Here is a 17952-nt window from a genome sequence, read left to right on the forward strand (position 1 = left end):
TAAAATGAATTCCTTCACTCAAACCAAGTTAAAACTGCTTTGTCCTTCATATTTATCCATGTCTAAATAGCTTTAAACAAAAAAAGAACGTTGTGCTTTGCAGGATAGGAAAGAACAACTCTAAACCTTTTCAGGAATCCGAGAATATGCGTCGATTGACGAGTTCTTCACAATTTCGGATTTTGATATAAAATGAATTCCTTCACTCAAACCAAGTTAAAACTGCTTTGTCCTTCATATTTATCCATGTCTGAATAGGTTTCAACAAAAAAGAAAGTATTACTTTGCAGTATACCAAAGAACAACACTAAACCTTTAGGAATCCGAGAATAAGCTTCTTGTCACCAGTTCTACACAATTTCGGATTTTGATATAAAATGAATTCCTTCACTCAAACCAAGTTAAAACTGCTTTGTCCTTCATATTTACCCATGTCTAAATAGCTTTAAACAAAAAAGAACGTAGTACTTTGCAGGATAGGAAAGAACAACACTAATTTTTTTCATGAATCCGATAATAAGCTTCTTTTCACGAGTTCTACACAATTCCGGATTTTGATATAAAATGAATTCCTTCACTCAAACCAAGTTAAAACTGCTTTGTCCTTAATATTTATCCATGTCTGAATAGGTTTCAACAAAAAAGAAAGTATTACTTTGCAGTATACCAAAGAACAACACTAAACCTTTAGTAATCCGAGAATAAGCTTCTTTTCACCAGTTCTACACAATTTAGGATTTTGATATAAAATGAATTCCTTCACTCAAACCAAGTTAAAACTGCTTTGTCCTTCATATTTATCCATGTCTGAATCGGTTTCAACAAAATAGAAAGTATTACTTTGCAGTATACCAAAGAACAACACTAAACCTTTAGGAATCCGATAATAAACTTATTTCCACGAGTTCTACACAATTTCGGATTTTGATATAGAATGAATTCCTTCACTCAAACCAAGTGAAAACTGCTTTGTCATATTTTTCAGCAAGTATGGTCGGACATTCACACCTACTCACAGCTGAACACCTCCGCTCCCGCATTTGATGGTGTATAGTCGGGCATTCTCACCATTTCTCATCAGGTTTTTAAATTATGATCTGACATTCACACCTGCTTTTGATGTTGTATGGTTGGGCATTCGCACCTTTTTTTATCCATTTTTCAGGAATTATGGGTGGACATTCACACCTTCTTGCAGCTGAACACCTCCTCTCCCGCATATGATTGTGTGCGGTTTGATATTCAAAAAATTTTCTTTCATGTTTTCTAGCAATTATTGATGGACATTGAGACCTTCTTGCAGCTGAACACCTCTGCTCCCGCTTTTGATGGTGTATAGTCGGGCTTTCGAGCCTTTTTTTCCCCGGTTTTTACAAATTATGGTTGGACATTTAGACCTTCTTGCAGCCGAAAACTTCCGTTCCCTCTTTTGATCATACATTGTCCGGCATTCGCACCTTTTCTTACCCGGTTTTTACAAACCATGGTCGGACTTTCACACCTTTTAGTAGCCAAACAACTCCGCTCCCGCTATTGATTGTGTACAGTCGGGTATTTTAACGTTTTCTTACCCGCTTTTTACCAATTATGGTCGGACATTCACACCTTCTTACAGCGGAACACCTCCGCTCCCTGTTTTGATCATTTATGGTCTGGCAATACTACCTTTTCTTACCCATTTTTGAGTAATTATGGCTGGACATTCACAGCTTCTTGCAGCCGAACACCTCTTCTCCTGCTTTTGATGATGAATGGTCCGGCATTCTTACCTTTTCTAACACATTTTTCAGCAATTATTGTCGGTCATTCACACCTTTCTCATCAGCTTTTTGCAAATTATGATCTGACATTCACACCTACTTGCAGCTGAACACCTCGGCTTCCGCTTTTGATGGTGTATATTTTGGCATTCGAACCTTTTCTTACCCGCTTTTTACAAACCATGGTCGGACTTTCACACCTTCTTTTAGCCGAACAACTCCGCTCCCGCTATTGATTGTGTAGAGTCGGGTATTTTAACCTTTTCTTACCCGCTTTTTACCAACTATGGTCGGACATTCACACCTTCTTGCAGCGAAACACCTCCGCTCCCTCTTTTGATTGTGTATGTTCGGTCATTCGAACCTTTTCTTACCCGCCTTTTACAAACTATGGTCGGAAATTCAAACCTTGTTGTGGCCGAACACTTCCACTTCTGCTTTTGATGATGTATAGTTGGGCATTCACACCTTTTCTTACCCATTTTTCAGTAATTATTGGTGGACATTCAGACCTTCTTGCAGCTGAACACCTCCGCTCCCGCTTTTGATGGTGTATAGTCAGGCTTTCGAGGCTTTTCTTCAACGGTGTTTACAAATTATGGTTGGAAATTCAGACCTTGCAGCCGAACAACTCCGCTCCCTCTTTTGATCATACATTGTCGGGTATTCGCACCTTGTCTTACCCGCGTTTTACAAACCATGGTCGGACTTTCACACCTTCTTGTAGCCGAACAGCTCTGCTCCCACTTTTGATTATGTTTGGTTGGATATTCGAACCTTTTCTTAACTGCTTTTTACAAACTTTGGTCGGATGTTCACACCTTCTTGCAGCCGAACACCTCCGCTTCCTCTTTTGATGGTATATATTCGGGCATTCGCACCTTTTCTTACCCGCTTTTTACAAACTATGGTCGGACATTCAAACCTTCTTGTAGCCGAAAACCTCCACTCCCTCTTTTGATCATACTTTGTCGGGCATTCACACCTTTTCTTACCCGCTTTTTACAAACTATGCTCGGACATTCAAACCTTCTTGTAGCCAAACACATCCACTCCTGCTTTTGTTGATGTATGGTTGGGCATTCGAACCTACTTGTTGCCCGCTTTTCATTAATTATGGGTGGACATTCACACCTTGTCGCAGCCAAACACCTCCGCTCCCTGTTTTGATCATGTATGGTTGGACATTCGCACCTTTTCTCACCCGCTTTTTGCAAACTATGGTCGGTCATTCACAGCTTCCTCTCCACCATACTTGTATGGTGGGATATTCACACCCACTTGCATCCGAAGATCTCCGCCCCCACTTTTGTTGATATTTAGTCGGTCATTCACACCTTACCCGTTTTCTTGCCGCCAAACACCTCTGATCTCACTTTTGATGATGTAAGATTGGGCATTCAGACCTTGCTTTTCCTGCTTTTCACCAACTATAGATGGACATTCACACCTTCTTGCAGCCGAACACTTCCGCTCCACCTTTTAGGTTTCTATCACACCTTTTTTTTCACCGCATTTTATAGATTATGGTCGGAAATTCTCAACCACTCATCCGAAGACCTCTCCTCCCGCTTTTGTTAATATATTTGAACTTTAGTCAGACATTCACACCTACTTGCCGCCGAACACCACCTCTCTAGCTTTTGATGATGTATGGTCCGGCATTCTTACCGTTTCTAACACATTTTTCAGCAATTATGGTAGGACATTCACACCTTCTTGCAGCTGAACACCTCCTCTCCCACTTATGATCATGTGCGGATTGATTTTCGAAAATTTTCTTTCATGTTTTCTAGCAATTAATGATGGACATTTAGACCTTCTTGCAGCTGAACACCTCCGCTCCCGCTTTTGATCATACATTGTCAGGCATTCGCACCTTGTCTTACCCGCTTTTTACAAACTTTAGTCAAACATTCACACCTTTTTGCAGCCGAACACAGTTTTTTGCAGCCGAATTTGGGCATTCGAACCTTTTCATACCCACTTTTTACCAAATATGGTCGGACATTCACACAGTCTTACAGCGGAACACCTCCGCTCCCTCTTTTGATGGTGTATGTTCGGGCATTCGAACCTTTTCTTACCCGCTTTTTACAAACTATGCTCCGACATACAAACCTTCTTGTAGCCGAACACATCCACTCCTGCTTTTGATGATGTATGGTTGGGCATTCGAACCTACTTGTTGCCCGCTTTTCATTAATTATGGGTGGACATTCACACCTTGTCGCAGCCAAACACCTCCGCTCCCTGTTTGATCATGTATGGTTGGACATTCGCACCTTTTCTCACCCGCTTTTTGCAAACTATGGTCGGCCATTCACAGCTTCCTCTCCACCATACTTGTATGGTGGGATATTCACACCCACTTGCATCCGAAGACCTCCGCCCTCACTTTTGTTGATATTTAGTCGATCATTCGCACCTTACCCGCTTTTGGCAAACTATCGCCTTCTTGCAGCCAAAAACCTCTGATCTCGCTTTTGATGATGTAAGGTTGGGCATTCAGACCTTGCTTCACCTGCTTTTCACCAAATATAGTCGGACATTCACACCTTCTTGCAGCCGAACACTTCCGCTCCACCTTTTAGTTTTCTCTGGTTATTCACACCTTTTTTTTCAACGTATTTTTATAAAAACACCACAGGAACACCGTATTGAGGCTTTGTTCTGACCGCTCATTCGGTTCGCGTTTCTTTCAAGCAATTCTCCTGGTTAGCCCGCACTCGGCTCGCTCCCAGAGCCGTGTTAAAGTCTACTTCGCATTCACTCTCTTTTCTCAGCAGACTAAAAGAAACTTCCATCCTGCACCGCTGTTTGCTTTTTCACAAGAGCAGAGGAGAGCGCACCGTTCCCAGCGGCACTGCAGTACCGGGTCGATGCTTGGAGTGAACGGAGCAAGCTCCTTTTTCAAATCCTATTGATAAAAATCCATTTAATATGTAGTCCTTGCATAGACATATCACATATTAAACTGATAAAAACAGATACTACACTTGATCTTAGCCAAAAGGCCGAGAAGCGATATCTGTCCACTGGTTCACGTCCGAGGGCCCTTCCTGGCACAATGCGCACTTGTAGCGGTGTTCTTTTTATGGCCATAGTGTCACTTTGCACCTCCACCCACCCGCTGCACTGAGCACTCTTCAACCCTTTTAAATGGTATAACTTTACACTACCGCACGCTCCAGCGAGCACCATTCAAGCAACAACTTTGCACTCCAGCTTTGAACATCGGCACAGTCGCAACAAGTAAGGCGACTCTACTCAGAGAAGTCACTCTGCACAGTAACAAGATTTCTTTTGCACAGACAGAAAGGGCTTCACCCGCAAAGGTAAAGCCTGCCAAAAATAGAAACAATTCATTAGTGCTGCTCTCCACGGAAGTCTTTAGTAAAAGGCGAAAGACTTGTACATTATGAAGAGAAACCAGAGTACGATTATCCATCACTGCGGGAGCAGGGCATCAGGCTAGTTGGCATAGCCACCTTCCCCATGGTGAGCTTTGCTTGGTTGAGACGCTTGCCCCCCCCCCTTGCTCCTCGGCTGACCAAGTAGGAACAATCGGGCCCTATTCGATGGCTGCCTTGTCTTTTACTCTGTGCAAAAGACAAGGCAGCCACAAACAACATGGGAACACCGTATTGAGGCTTTGTTCTGACCGCTCATTCGGTGTCGCGTTTCTTTCAAGCAATTCTCCCGGTTAGCCCGCACTCGGCTCGCTCCCAGAGCCGTGTTAAAGTCTGCTTCGCATTCACTCTCTTTTCTCAGCAGATTAAAAGAAAGTTTCATCTTGGGCTCCCTGAAACTTCCATCCTGCACCACTGTTTGCTTTTACACAAGAGCAGAGGAGAGCGCACCGTTCCCAGCGGTACTGGAGTACCGGGTCGATGCTTGGAGTGAACGGAGCAAGCTCCTTTTTCAACTCCTATTGATAAAAATCCATTTAATATGTAGTCCTCGCATAGAGGACATATCAGACATTAAACTGATAAGAACAGATACTACACTTGATCTTAGCCAAAAGGCCGAGAAGCGATAACTGTCCACTGGTTCACGTCCGAGGGCCCTTCCTGGCACAATGGGCACTTGTAGCAGTGTTCTTTTTATGGCCATAGTGTCACTTTGCACCTCCGCCCACCCGCTGCACTGAGCTCTCTTCAGCCCTTTTAAATGGTATAACATTACACTACCGCATGCTCCAGCGAGCACCATTCAAGCAACAACTTTGCACTCCAGCTTCGAACATCGGCACAGTCGCAACAAGTAAGGCGACTCTACTCAGAGAAGTCACTCTGCACAGTAACAAGATTTCTTTTGCACAGACAGAAAGGGCTTCATCCGCAAAGGTAAAGCCTGCCAAAAATAGAAACAACTCATTAGTGCTGCTCAACGTTGTACTTTGCAGTAAAAGAAAGAGCAAATCTAAAGTTTCAGGAATCCGAGAATAAGCTTACTTTCTTCTTTCTTCTTCACGATTTTGGATTTTGCTATAAAATGAATTCCTTCACTCAAACTAAATTAAAACTGCTAAACCGCTAATCTGTTAAATGCAAGGCAGATGTCAAATTCACCGAAATAGGATCTAAGGGTATTTGGCCAATCGAGCTGTAGCAGCTTCGGTAAAAGAGTATAAGTTGAAGAGTTTGTGAATAAAGGTGTGCGCACACATAGTGAGTTGTAGGAAAATAGGCAGGGAGCAATGCCGGCTGGGGTATATGTTCTTGTATGTTGTCTGACTGTTTGATTTGAATATGTTGTGTAAGTGTCCTGTTGAATGTTACATGTTTGGGCTTTGACACGCTTCACTGTGGTTGTTAACTGTGTGGTGTGTCCTGAAATGTTATATGTTTGGGCTGTGTGACATGCTTAATGCTTTTCAGTAGCAACCCACTTATTCATATATAGCAACTGACAACATAAGAAGTCCGGACATCTTTGATAGTAGTTGTAGAAGTATCCTTATTGATAATAGATAAACTAATTCATAGTGATAGAACAGTAGATGAAGAGGTGCCTGCACATGTCTCATGAAAATAAAATGGGTGTATGATTGCTGACGGCAGAGCAATACTGCCAAACTTATGAGTTCTTGTGGCAAACTTGATTCAGTGTCTTGACGTGTATACGCTGTTTCGCTGACTTGTCACAAGAAACAAAGTGTGTTTGATAAGATCCGACCATTTTATTACGGGAGGATCAGTATGTATGGATTCTGATGTGACTGATAAACCCATTCGTATCTTAAGCATAATCTAATACGTGAGACAACGCCCTGGCACACAATCAAAAAAAAAAAGAGAGAGAGCGGTTTTGTGTCCCCACAGTCCATAATGTAGAAAAGAGAGAAAAAAGCCTTTCTGATTTGGTGTGTGTGCTCACAGTGCAGAGTGTAGAGAAAAGAGAGAAAAGAAAGCCGTTTTGGTGTCACGGGAGTTGTGACTTAAACACACACATTTCTGAATTGAGAAAGGAAATTATTTTAGAGGAAGCACTAGAGTTTAGATCCCACATTTGTTGATAGGCATTCATTTAATTTATCTTTTAATCAGTTTTAAAGTGAATACTAACTGAGAAATGAAAAAGGTGAAGAGTTTAGAAGCTTGGTTCAAGAGCAAAACTTGGTTTATGATCAGCTGAGTCTCTAAACAGAACAGCAAAGGGCTTCATCGGACATTTAAAAAAGATTCAGATTGTTAGAATATCCAGAATTTATAGAAATGGTGGTGATTACTCTTATTTTCTAGAATGGAAATAACTGCACCATGTCTGTTTTATGAATTTAAGGGGCTAAAAAGTTTTGTTCTCGTTTTTCTATGATTAACCGAATGTATGTGAGAGTCCAAACAGACAGAAGGGTTACGGCCGAGCGCTGGACCTTCCAAAAAAGATGAGACAGGCTGGACCCGTGCCATACTAGTTAAGACCTGCCTGTGGATAACAGGTTCTTTAAACTCTCACAAACTCACACACGTTCGCACACATACACCCATACACACACACATTCTTGAACTTGCTGCAAGATTAAACCTTTGCATTAACTGACTCCAGCAACTCTGAGTCTCATTGAGAGACTTTTCTCAACAATTGGGTCCTCAAACCAGATCTCAACGTTTTTTCCGCTGTCCAGGGTCGGAGCTGAAACCGTGCACGGGGGAGTCCAGTACTCCTAATGAAAGACCCCCTGCTGAATTGCGGTAATTAGGGGCCAGTGTCCACTGAAAGGGGGAAAAAGGGACGAGATCGTACTTTTGAATCAATGGCCAGAAGCCATTGGCAGTGCAGGCATCAACAATAATGGTGTTATTTCACCCATTAACACTTAAGGTACCTCATGCAGTGGCTGTGATATGGTTACTTAACAAAATATCTTTACCAGACATCTCTCCTACATAACAGTTCTTCTTTCACAGCCACACCTTGTTGTCGAGAGATGTGCTACACTTAATCCATCCACACTGCTACCTACCCCACAGATGGAAAGCCTCATGATTGCATGTCAGAAATAACCATCAGTGTTTTACCCAGGCCAGACTTAACTGATATACGTTATGAAAATGCAGAAATAACTATATTTATTCAACAGGTCAAGCAAAAAACCCTGATGGCACAAATGCTACAGGATTTACAGTAGTAACAAAAACTGAAGTTTTCTTAAAACAACCACTACCAAAAAATTACTCTGTTCAAGCGGTCGAATTGGTAGCTTTCACTGAAGCTTGTAAATTAAATAACAAAAAGGTTGTTAACGTTTACACTGACAGTCAGTATGCTAAGTGTGACCAAATTTCATCTGCAGAGGCAAAAGTTTGCAAAGCATGGAGATCTGTGAGGGAGTCTTCTGCCTGCAAAGAGAGGGAAGCGAAAACAGGAAAAGATTTAGCTGCTTGCTTAGCTGCAGCATCAGCTCTGGCATTGCCACAAGCAACAGGATCGTCTGAGTTAGTGTGAGCCGCACACTTACAGACCGAGATTGCTGTAGGCAAAAGGATCGCATCAAGAAGATCAGAAACCTGCTTGGAGTTCAGAATAGTTTTACCATCTGATTTAAGGAAATGCCTGTGTTTCCACAGCGCACCAAAGTCATGAACAACACCAAAAGCATATCTGGAATCTGTGTAAATAGTGACTTACCAGCTGCCAACTTACAAGCTTCAGTAAGTGCAATAAGCTCAGTAGTTTGAGCAGAGAAACGTTTAGGAAGAGAACCAGACAACAAAGTGTCATGTGAAGAACATACTGCAAACCAAACACAGTTAGTACCTGTGGCTGGATCACGCAAAGCTGATCCATCTACAAAAAGAATCATGTCAGAGTTTGGAAGAGGAGTCTCTAAAAGATCAGGTCGGGGTGTACAAACTTGTTCCAAAACAGCTTCACAGTCATGAGGCTCCCCATCCTCAGGAGTTGGAAGCAAAGTAGCAGGATTCAGAACAGTACAACGTTTAACAGTGACATTTGGCATATCACAGAGGTGTATCTGAGCCAACGAGCAGTTGAAAGATGTGAAGTTTTCTGCTCGAGAAGAATAATGGCAACAGCATGAGGAACCAAAACAGTCAAATTAGCGTAGCCCACAATATCTTGGGAGGCCAGGACAGCTTTCTCTGCAGCTGCAACAGCACGAAGACAACCAGGCAGGCCTGCAGCCACAGAGTCCAGTTTTGCTGAGAAATGAGCCACTGGCCTTTGCCTGCCCCATGTTCCTGCATAAGAACAGATGTCATACAACCATGCTTCTCATCAACTGCCTGTATGAAAGGTTTATGAGGATCTGGAATGCCAAGTGTTGGTGCTGTTTGAAGAGCCAGCTTAAGCTGACTAAAGGCTGATTCAGCCTCAGGAGTCCATGGAACACGATCAGACTGACTGGAGGCCTTTACCATGGATAAGAGCACCTAAGAGAGCTTCGAGAAAAGAGTAGTTAGGAATAAAGTTCCTGCAGTAAGATGTTATACCTAAGAATGACATAAGCTGTTTTTTAGTAACCGGTTTAGGAATGATCTGAACTGCAGCAACACGTTTAGGAGAAAGTGAGCGCCCATCCTTAGAAATCACATGACCCAAAAAGGTGACTTCGTCCTGTACAAACTGTAAATTAGAAAGGCTGGCTTTATGGCCATAAGAAGGAAGATGTTTCAACAGATTCACTGTCTTTTTCACACTGTTGTTTAGATGGACTACATAAAAGGATGTCATCCACATACTGCAAAAGAGCAGAGCCTGTGGTTGATTGAAGTTAATCCAGACTAGCTTTGAGGGCAGCATTGTAAATAGTGGGACTTTCACAGTACCCCTGGCATAACCGGGTAAAAGTCCAAGATCTCCCTTCAAACTAAAAAGCAAACCAAAATGGGCTATCAGGGTGCACTGGCGACAAGTCAACCACTGAGAAAAACTGTGCATCTGATGTAATTTGAGACAAAATAGTGTGTGGGTTGGGCACAGTAGGAGCATGTGGCTGAACTGCAGCATTCACCGCTTGGAGGTCCTGTACAAAACGCCATTCATCTGGCTGGCCAGCATCTTTAATCTTTTTAACAGGAAACAATGGAGTAAGCACAGGTGAATTTTCAAAAGGAACAATAACGCCTGTTTTCTGAAAAGATTGAAAAACAGGTTTAATCCCTTTAATTGCTTCAGGCTTAAAAGGGTATTGTTTTTTACATGGACAAAAGTCTGATTTAGGGGTGACAATTACTGGTTCACAGCCTTTTATCAACCCCACATCATATTTGCTCTTAGCCCAAAGATCATTGGGCACTTCAGCCAACATGGGTATCGAAGACAAATCTGTTTCAGATAAAAAACATGCTTCAAAATGTGATTCTGTGGTAGGAATTAAGTCCACAGTTCTTTGACAATGCATTGTACTCAAAAATGTTTTTTTGTACGCTGACAATCGTTCAGAAAACATCAAATTTGGATCAGCAGGTGAAACGGTCCACTCCATTTCTCTCTGACATGTAGCAACAAACTCTCCCACACCTTGTCACTGCCAGTGTGTACGTTTGGCCAAGGAAATGTGAGGGCGAGTACCACAAACATTAAAAAAATCGAAGTGCTCTGGAGTGAGCGACACAGCCAATAAAGTAGGCGCACATATTTTTTCACTTCTTCTCATAGTCATTGTCAGGCCCCAAAGAAATGTGTGATGTGCAGTGCAAATCAGTAGGTTGCATGAAATCAGAAAGGGGTGAAACTAACGCTTTTGCTTCTTCCACTAGTTGTTGTGAAAAAGGAGAGCTGGGAAGTTTCCACTCATAAGCATATGTAAGTGCAGATGAATCAAACTGCACTGCTGTGAAAACTTTGTCAGACTGTAACATAACCTTAACACCCTCTGGTGTAGAAGTTAAAATAATGCCTAATTTACACATGAGATCACAGCCCATCAGGTTAATGGGACACAACTCTGATAACAAAAATGAGTGTTTGAAGGAGAGCTCATCGGGAGTGACAACACGCAATGGGCATTGTCATTTTCTCCTTCACAACCTGGCCTGATGCAGACATAGAGTAAACGTGGTTTCCACTTAACTTTGGAGGACAATCAAACTCCCCTGACGTCACTACTGATGAACATAATTTCCTATATTCTGAGAGAAATATCTTTGCTCTAGGACGGAAATAGCATGCAAAACTTTACTACGTGAATCACAGTCGGCAAGCGTTTCTTCACTACACAGAGCAGGAAAAATGTGTGAGTGTGTTTATGCTATCACCCATTAGTGGAGGCTCCGCTGCCGCGTGACGTCCAGAACCTGCCTCCCACCCTCAGTCAGCCTTTTGCCCAATTTCATCACTTTTCAGCTGTGGACAGTCCTTCTTCCAGTGTCCAGTCTGGCCACAGTAAAAACAAATATTCGGATCATAGCTCTGGCGTGGCCCATTTCGACCTCCTCTCCCACACGTCCACGTCTTCGACTTCGGCCTCGTCCTCTGTTTACACACACTGCGTAATACATGGTCATGGCTGCCAAATGCAGCTCCTTTTCACACTTGTCCCTTTTGGTTGTCTTACGCGTCTCAACTTGGTTATGAGCATGGTGAGCATATCGGCGAACGTCAGCCAAACGAGGACCCTCACACCATCCCACGTAAATGTTCTTTACTTCAGTGGCGACATCTGGCATGAGGCCTTTAATTATTGCATCGCAAACTGTGGCCTTCTCTCAGCCAAACACCTCTGATCTCGCTTTTCATGATGTAAGTTCCTGCGTATGCTGCCGCTTACCTGGATGACGTCATCATCCATAGCAACAGCTGGGCGGAGCATGTTCAGCAGATGGCGGCAGTGCTGGAGTCACGGGGCTCACGGCCAAACCAAAGAAGTGTGCAGTTGGATGGAGGGAGGTACGGTATCTGGGGTACCACTTGGGCGGCGGACAGGTGCGTCCACAGGTAGACAAGACAGCAGCGATTGCAGCCTGCCCAAAACCTAAGACCAAGAAAGAGGTGAGGCGGTTTTTGGGGCTGGCCGGATATTACCGGCGATTTATTCCCAACTTCGCGGAGCTGACCAGCCCTTTGACCAACCTTACCCGAAAAGGTGCCTCTGATCCGGTCCGGTGGACGAAGCAGTGCCAGGTGTCACTTGAGAGGGTAAAGCAGACCCTCTGTGGGGAGCCTCTTCTCCACACACCTAACTCCTCTCTCCCATTTGTCCTGCAGACTGATGCATCGGGAAGGGGGTTGGGGGCTGTTCTGTCCCAGCAGGTGCGGGGCGTTGACCACCCAGTGCTTTACATCAGCCAGAAACTATCCGAGAGGGAGACCAGATACAACACGGTGGAGAGGGAGTGCCTGGCCATCCGGTGGGTGGTCGGCGCTCTGCGGTATTACTTGCTGGGGCGCCCATTCACCCTTTGCTCGGACCTTGCTCCCCTCCAGTGGCTCCACCGAATGAAAAATGTCAATGCACGGATCACCCGCTGGTATCTGGCACTACAGCCTTTTAAATTCAAAGTGGTCCATAGGCCGGGGGCACAGATGGCTGTGGCCGACTTCCTTTACAGCTCGCATGGCGAGGTGTGTGTGTGTGTGTGTGTGTGTGGGGGGGGGGGGGGGGGGGGGGGGGGGGTGAGGCCGGACCGCTCCCCGGCCAAGGTCAGGCGGTGGAGGTATGTGGAGGGGGCGTGGTGCATCAGCTGCAGGAGAGAGCTGTGGAGAGAGCTCTGGGGAGCAGGACTAGGTGAGTGATTAGTACACCGGCAGTCACTTGTCTAATCACTCTCCTCTTTAAAAAACTCAGAGCTGTAAGGAGGATTGAAGTGGAGTCGGCAGCACGAACCGGGAGGGAAGGCCTGCGAACGACTCCACATTCATGAAAAAGGGTTAAATAAACTATACGTTGAACCGTCCTCTGTCTCTGAGTCTCTCTGAAAGAACCCGCAGTGGCAACAGGCCGCCTCAATGTGGAATTATTAAAGACAGTAAAGGACGATCTCTCTCGTTGGAAGTCCTTACCTATATCACTTATGGGGAGAGTTACAACCATTAAAATGATGATACTACCAAAAGTTAACTATCTGTTCTCAATGATCCCCATAAAACCACCTGCTACTTGGTTTAAGTCACTAGATTCATGCATCTCTAAATTTCTGTGGAAAAACAAACCACCACGTATTAGTTTAAAAACCCTACAGAAGACCAAGGACAGGGTGGATTAGATTTACCTAATTTTCAGCACTATTCCTTAGCCAATAGGTTACAGTATATATCAAAATGGTTTAAACCTAGCCCAATAGATGAACATGGATAAGTATAGAACAAGCATTGTGTGATAATCTGGAAATCTCTGACCTGCCACTTATTAGTCAAATAGTGAAAAATCACAAATGTTTCAAAAGCATTAACATCAGCACCTCTCTGACAGCCTGGTGGGAATTTCTTAAAATAACAAAGTCTTCACTTGTCCCGTGTAAGCTTACACCCATCTGGAACAATCCTGACATCCTGCAAAACAAAAAAATGCTAAACTTTACTCTGTGGAAGATCAAAGGAATCAAACATCTGGAACATATAATCCAAAATGGACATTTTATTTCATTTGATGAGCTCATATCACAACATGAGATAGGCAGCAATAAATTCCTAGAATATCAACAACTTAAGTCTATAATAACAAAGAAATATATCCTCCACCAACCAGACTTACAACTCCCGATTAGGGTAGCAGAATTTCTAAGCATCTGCACCCCAAAACTACTATCAAAAATATATAAATTATTGTCTAAGATAGATGACACAATGTCTCTACCGTCCTCAAAATGGGAGGCAGATTTATCCATCAGTTCTAGTCATAGCTTCTGGCCACAAATATGTTTGAACACCTTCACAATGACTCGAAATCCTAATTTACAGCTCATACAATACAAAATTCTTCATAGAACACACTATACAGGACAAAGGATGTTCAGGATGGGTCTAACACACTCAAACATCTGCTCACATTGCACAGATAACACACCTGATGATTATGCACACGCTTTGTGGTTTTGTGCGCCTGTCCAGAAGTTCTGGCTTGAAGTCTGTGCGGACCTATCAACATGGCTAAAGTGTAGCATTCCTGCATGCCCCACACTGTGCATACTGGGTGACTTAGACAACATCAACGTGGAATTTAGCTTAGCACACATGATCCTCACAGTGTTATGTATAGCAAAGAAAACTATTCTCATGAACTGGAAAGCGAAGAACAATCTGTGTATTAACCAGTTTAGAAATTTTCTTTTAGATTATATTAGCATGGAAACAATGTCTGCTTCCTCAAAACATCAATTGGCTGAATTTAATTCTCTCTGGTCCCCTCTGATTAGCTTGATCACATAGTGTTGGTGGTGGGTTGATGTCCCGTCGCTCTGGGCGGTTGGGTGTGTGCTGGGGGGGGGCTGTGTGGCTTCGGGCGTCTGGTGGTCTCTCGGGTCGTGGGGACCGGGTTGGTCATTGCTGGGGGGGACTGTGTGTCGGGCTTGGAGGGCAGTTTTGGGGGCTTGCGGGTGGGGCTGTCTTGCGGTGTGGGGCGGGGTCCCTGAGGGCCTTGGGGTGGTGGCTGCTGGCTCTGTACCGGGTGACGGGGCCGCTCTGGCGTGGGTGGTGGAGCTGGGCCTGGACCTGGTGGCTTGCCGCTGCCTTGTGCCCGGGGCGGGGCCCTGCCTGTGCCTGGGGGGTCTGGGTTGCCCTGGACATGCCACAGTATGCGTGGGTTGGTGCAGGTCCTGGTGCCGGCCTTGTTGCTCTGGGAACTCCAAGGTGTCCGCAGGTGGTTGTTTTTTTTAGGGTGTTGGGGCGTGCGGTGAGGAGGAGGGGGTCTGTATGGGGGTGTGCTTTTCCCCTGTTGGGGGGGGCCTGGGGGGGCCTGGGTGATGGTGGGTCTCAGGCCCGGGCTGCTGCGACTGGTGTGACCGGGTGATTTGTTTGTTTGTTTGTTTGATTTTTGTTGTTGTTTGTTTGTTTTTGTAGAGGTCCTCTGGGGTGGGGTTGGGTTGAGTGGGGTGGGGCGGGATGGGTTCCTTCTGGGGGTACAGTAGCTCCCGGAATATGGTGACTGCAGGCCCCGAGCCTGGTGGACATCAGGCCCTCCTGCCCTGTGTTGGGTCCCAGGTAGCGGGGATGCCTATTGCAGCCAGTCTCTGGCTGCCCCCTCCGGGGTGGGAGGGACCAGGAGGATGAATTATTTATTCTGCTAGTTTATATATTGTAAACATAAACAATAAACAATTATAAAACTTCCCTTGGCAAAGCAAATCTGTTTGGCATAAAGGTATTCAGACTACAATTCTGCTGCCATAATGCACAATTCCGGATTTTGATATAAAATGAATTCCTTCACTCAAACCAAGTTAAAACTGCATTTTCCTTCATATTTATCCATGTCTAAATAGCTTTGAACAAAAAAGAACGTTGTACTTTGCAGGATAGGAAACAACAACACTAAACCTTTAGGAATCCGAGAATAAGCTTATTTTTACGAGTTCTACACAATTTCGGATTTTGATATAAAATGAATTCCTTCACTCAAACTAAGTTAAAACTTCTTTGTCCTTCATATTTATCCATGTCCAAATAGCTTTAAACAAAAAAGAACGTTGTACTTTGCAGGATAGGAGAGAACAACACTAAACCTTTTCAGGAATCCGAGAATAAGCGTCGTTTCACGAGTTCTACACAATTCCGGATTTTGATATAAAATTAATTCCTTCACTCAAACCAAGTTGTGATATGTCTATGCAAGGACCACATATTAAATGGATTTGTATCAATAGGAGTTGAAAAAGGAGCTTGCTCCGTTCACTCCAAGCATCGACCCGGTACTGCAGTGCCGCTGGGAACGGTGCGCTCTCCTCTGCTCTTGTGAAAAAGCAAACAGCGGTGCAGGATGGAAGTTTCAGGGACCCCAAGATGAAACTTTCTTTTAGTCTGCTGAGAAAAGAGAGTGAATGCGAAGTAGACTTTAACACGGCTCTGGGAGCGAGCCGAGTGCGGGCTAACCAGGAGAATTGCTTGAAAGAAATGCGACACCGAATGAGCGGTCAGAACAAAGCCTCAATATGGTGTTCCTGTGGTGTTTTTATAAAATGCGGTGAAAATAAAGGTGTGAATGCCCCATAGAAAACTAAAAGGTGGAGCGGAAGTGTTCGGCTGCAAGAAGGTGTGAATGTCCGACTATATTTGGTGAAAAGCAGGTGAAGCAAGGTCTGAATGCCCAACCTTACATCATCAAAAGCGAGATCAGAGGTTTTTGGCTGCAAGAAGGCCATAGTTTGCCAAAAGCGGGTAAGGTGCGAATGACCGACTAAATATCAAGTAAAAGTGAAGTAAAATATAAATAAAAGTGGGGGCGGAGGTCTTCGGATGCAAGTGGGTGTGAATATCCCACCATACAAGTATGGTGGAGAGGAAGCTGTGAATGGCCGACCATAGTTTGCAAAAAGCGGGTGAGAAAAGGTGCGAATGTCCAACCATACATGATCAAAACAGGGAGCGGAGGTGTTTGGGTGCGACAAGGTGTGAATGTCCACCCATAATTAATGAAAAGCGGGCAACAAGTAGGTTCGAATGCCATACCATACATCATCAAAAGCAGGAGTGGATGTGTTCGGCTACAAGAAGCTGTGAATGTCCAGCCATAATTACTCAAAAACGGGTAAGAAAAGGTAGTATTGCCAGACCATAAATGATCAAAACAGGGAGCGGAGGTGTTCCGCTGTAAGAAGGTGTGAATGTCCGACCATAATTGGTAAAAAGCGGGTAAGAAAAGGTTAAAATACCCGACTGTACACAATATATAGCGGGAGCGGAGTTGTTTGGCTACTAAAAGGTGTGAAAGTCCGACCATGGTTTGTAAAAAGCGGGTAAGAAAAGGTGCGAATGCCGGACAATGTATGATCAAAAGAGGGAACGGAGGTTTTCGGCTGCAAGAAGGTCTAAATGTCCAACCATAATTTGTAAAAACCGGGGAAGAAAAGGCTCGGAAGCCCGACTATACACCATCAAAAGCGGGAGCGGAGGTGTTCAGCTGCAAGAAGGTCTGAATGTCCATCAATAATTGCTAGAAAACATGAAAAAAAATGTTCGAATATCCAACCGCACATGATCATAAGTGGGAGAGGAGGTGTTCAGCTTCAAGAAGGTGTGAATGTCCACCCATAATTCCTCAAAAATGGGTAAAAAAAAAGGTGCGAATGCCCAACCATACATCATCAAAAAAAGGACTGGATGTGTTCGGTTACAAGAAGGTTTGAATGTCCGAGCATAGTTTGTAAAAAAATTTCCAGTTCACTCCATTAAATGCCTTTTCTGCATCTAGAGAGTCGATTGTGGTTTCCAAGTTGTTGATGGTAGAATAGTCTATGAGATTAATGATCCGGTTTGTGAACGAACTGTTGTGCCTACTGCTCTTCAGCCTGTCAAATGAAACGTAGAATTTAAAACGTGACAAATGAACGAAGACCCAAGGAGTTGAGTCGTAAACTAATCAATACACTTTCCTGTGCGAGGACCCGTCAGTCGAGGAGTTGAGTCATGAACGAATCAATACTGTTTCCTGTCCTGCTGACTGAGCTTATGAAGCTGCCGCCTGCCATGTGGTGAGGAAGGGTACTGCATGAAAATGAACGAATCACTCACTGAGACAACTCGTTACTCCCGAGTCATATAAAAAATTTGTTCACGTCGAACGAATTGC

General features: G+C 44.1%; 3 non-coding genes and 1 pseudogene across 3 annotated transcripts; 1 reads left to right on the plus strand and 3 right to left on the minus strand.

Annotated features, from left to right (window-relative positions):
* Window positions 1-4601: 4601 nt before the first annotated feature.
* On the minus strand, window positions 4602-4789 carry LOC140283350 (U2 spliceosomal RNA). The gene has a single exon (XR_011910054.1). It is a non-coding gene; the product is annotated as a U2 spliceosomal RNA (small nuclear RNA).
* A 298-nt stretch (window positions 4790-5087) lies between these two features.
* Window positions 5088-5201, minus strand: LOC140283509 (U5 spliceosomal RNA). The gene has a single exon (XR_011910107.1). It is a non-coding gene; the product is annotated as a U5 spliceosomal RNA (small nuclear RNA).
* Window positions 5202-5612: 411 nt separating this feature from the next.
* Window positions 5613-5803, minus strand: LOC140283578 (U2 spliceosomal RNA). Its single transcript, XR_011910171.1, has one exon. It is a non-coding gene; the product is annotated as a U2 spliceosomal RNA (small nuclear RNA).
* A 10156-nt stretch (window positions 5804-15959) lies between these two features.
* Window positions 15960-16109, plus strand: LOC140283483 (U2 spliceosomal RNA; annotated as a pseudogene).
* Window positions 16110-17952: the final 1843 nt, after the last annotated feature.

Source organism: Leuresthes tenuis, unplaced genomic scaffold, assembly GCF_036924035.1.
Source record: "Leuresthes tenuis unplaced genomic scaffold, fLeuTen1.0.hap1 SCAF_23, whole genome shotgun sequence".
NCBI classification, from domain to species: Eukaryota; Metazoa; Chordata; class Actinopteri; order Atheriniformes; family Atherinopsidae; genus Leuresthes; species Leuresthes tenuis.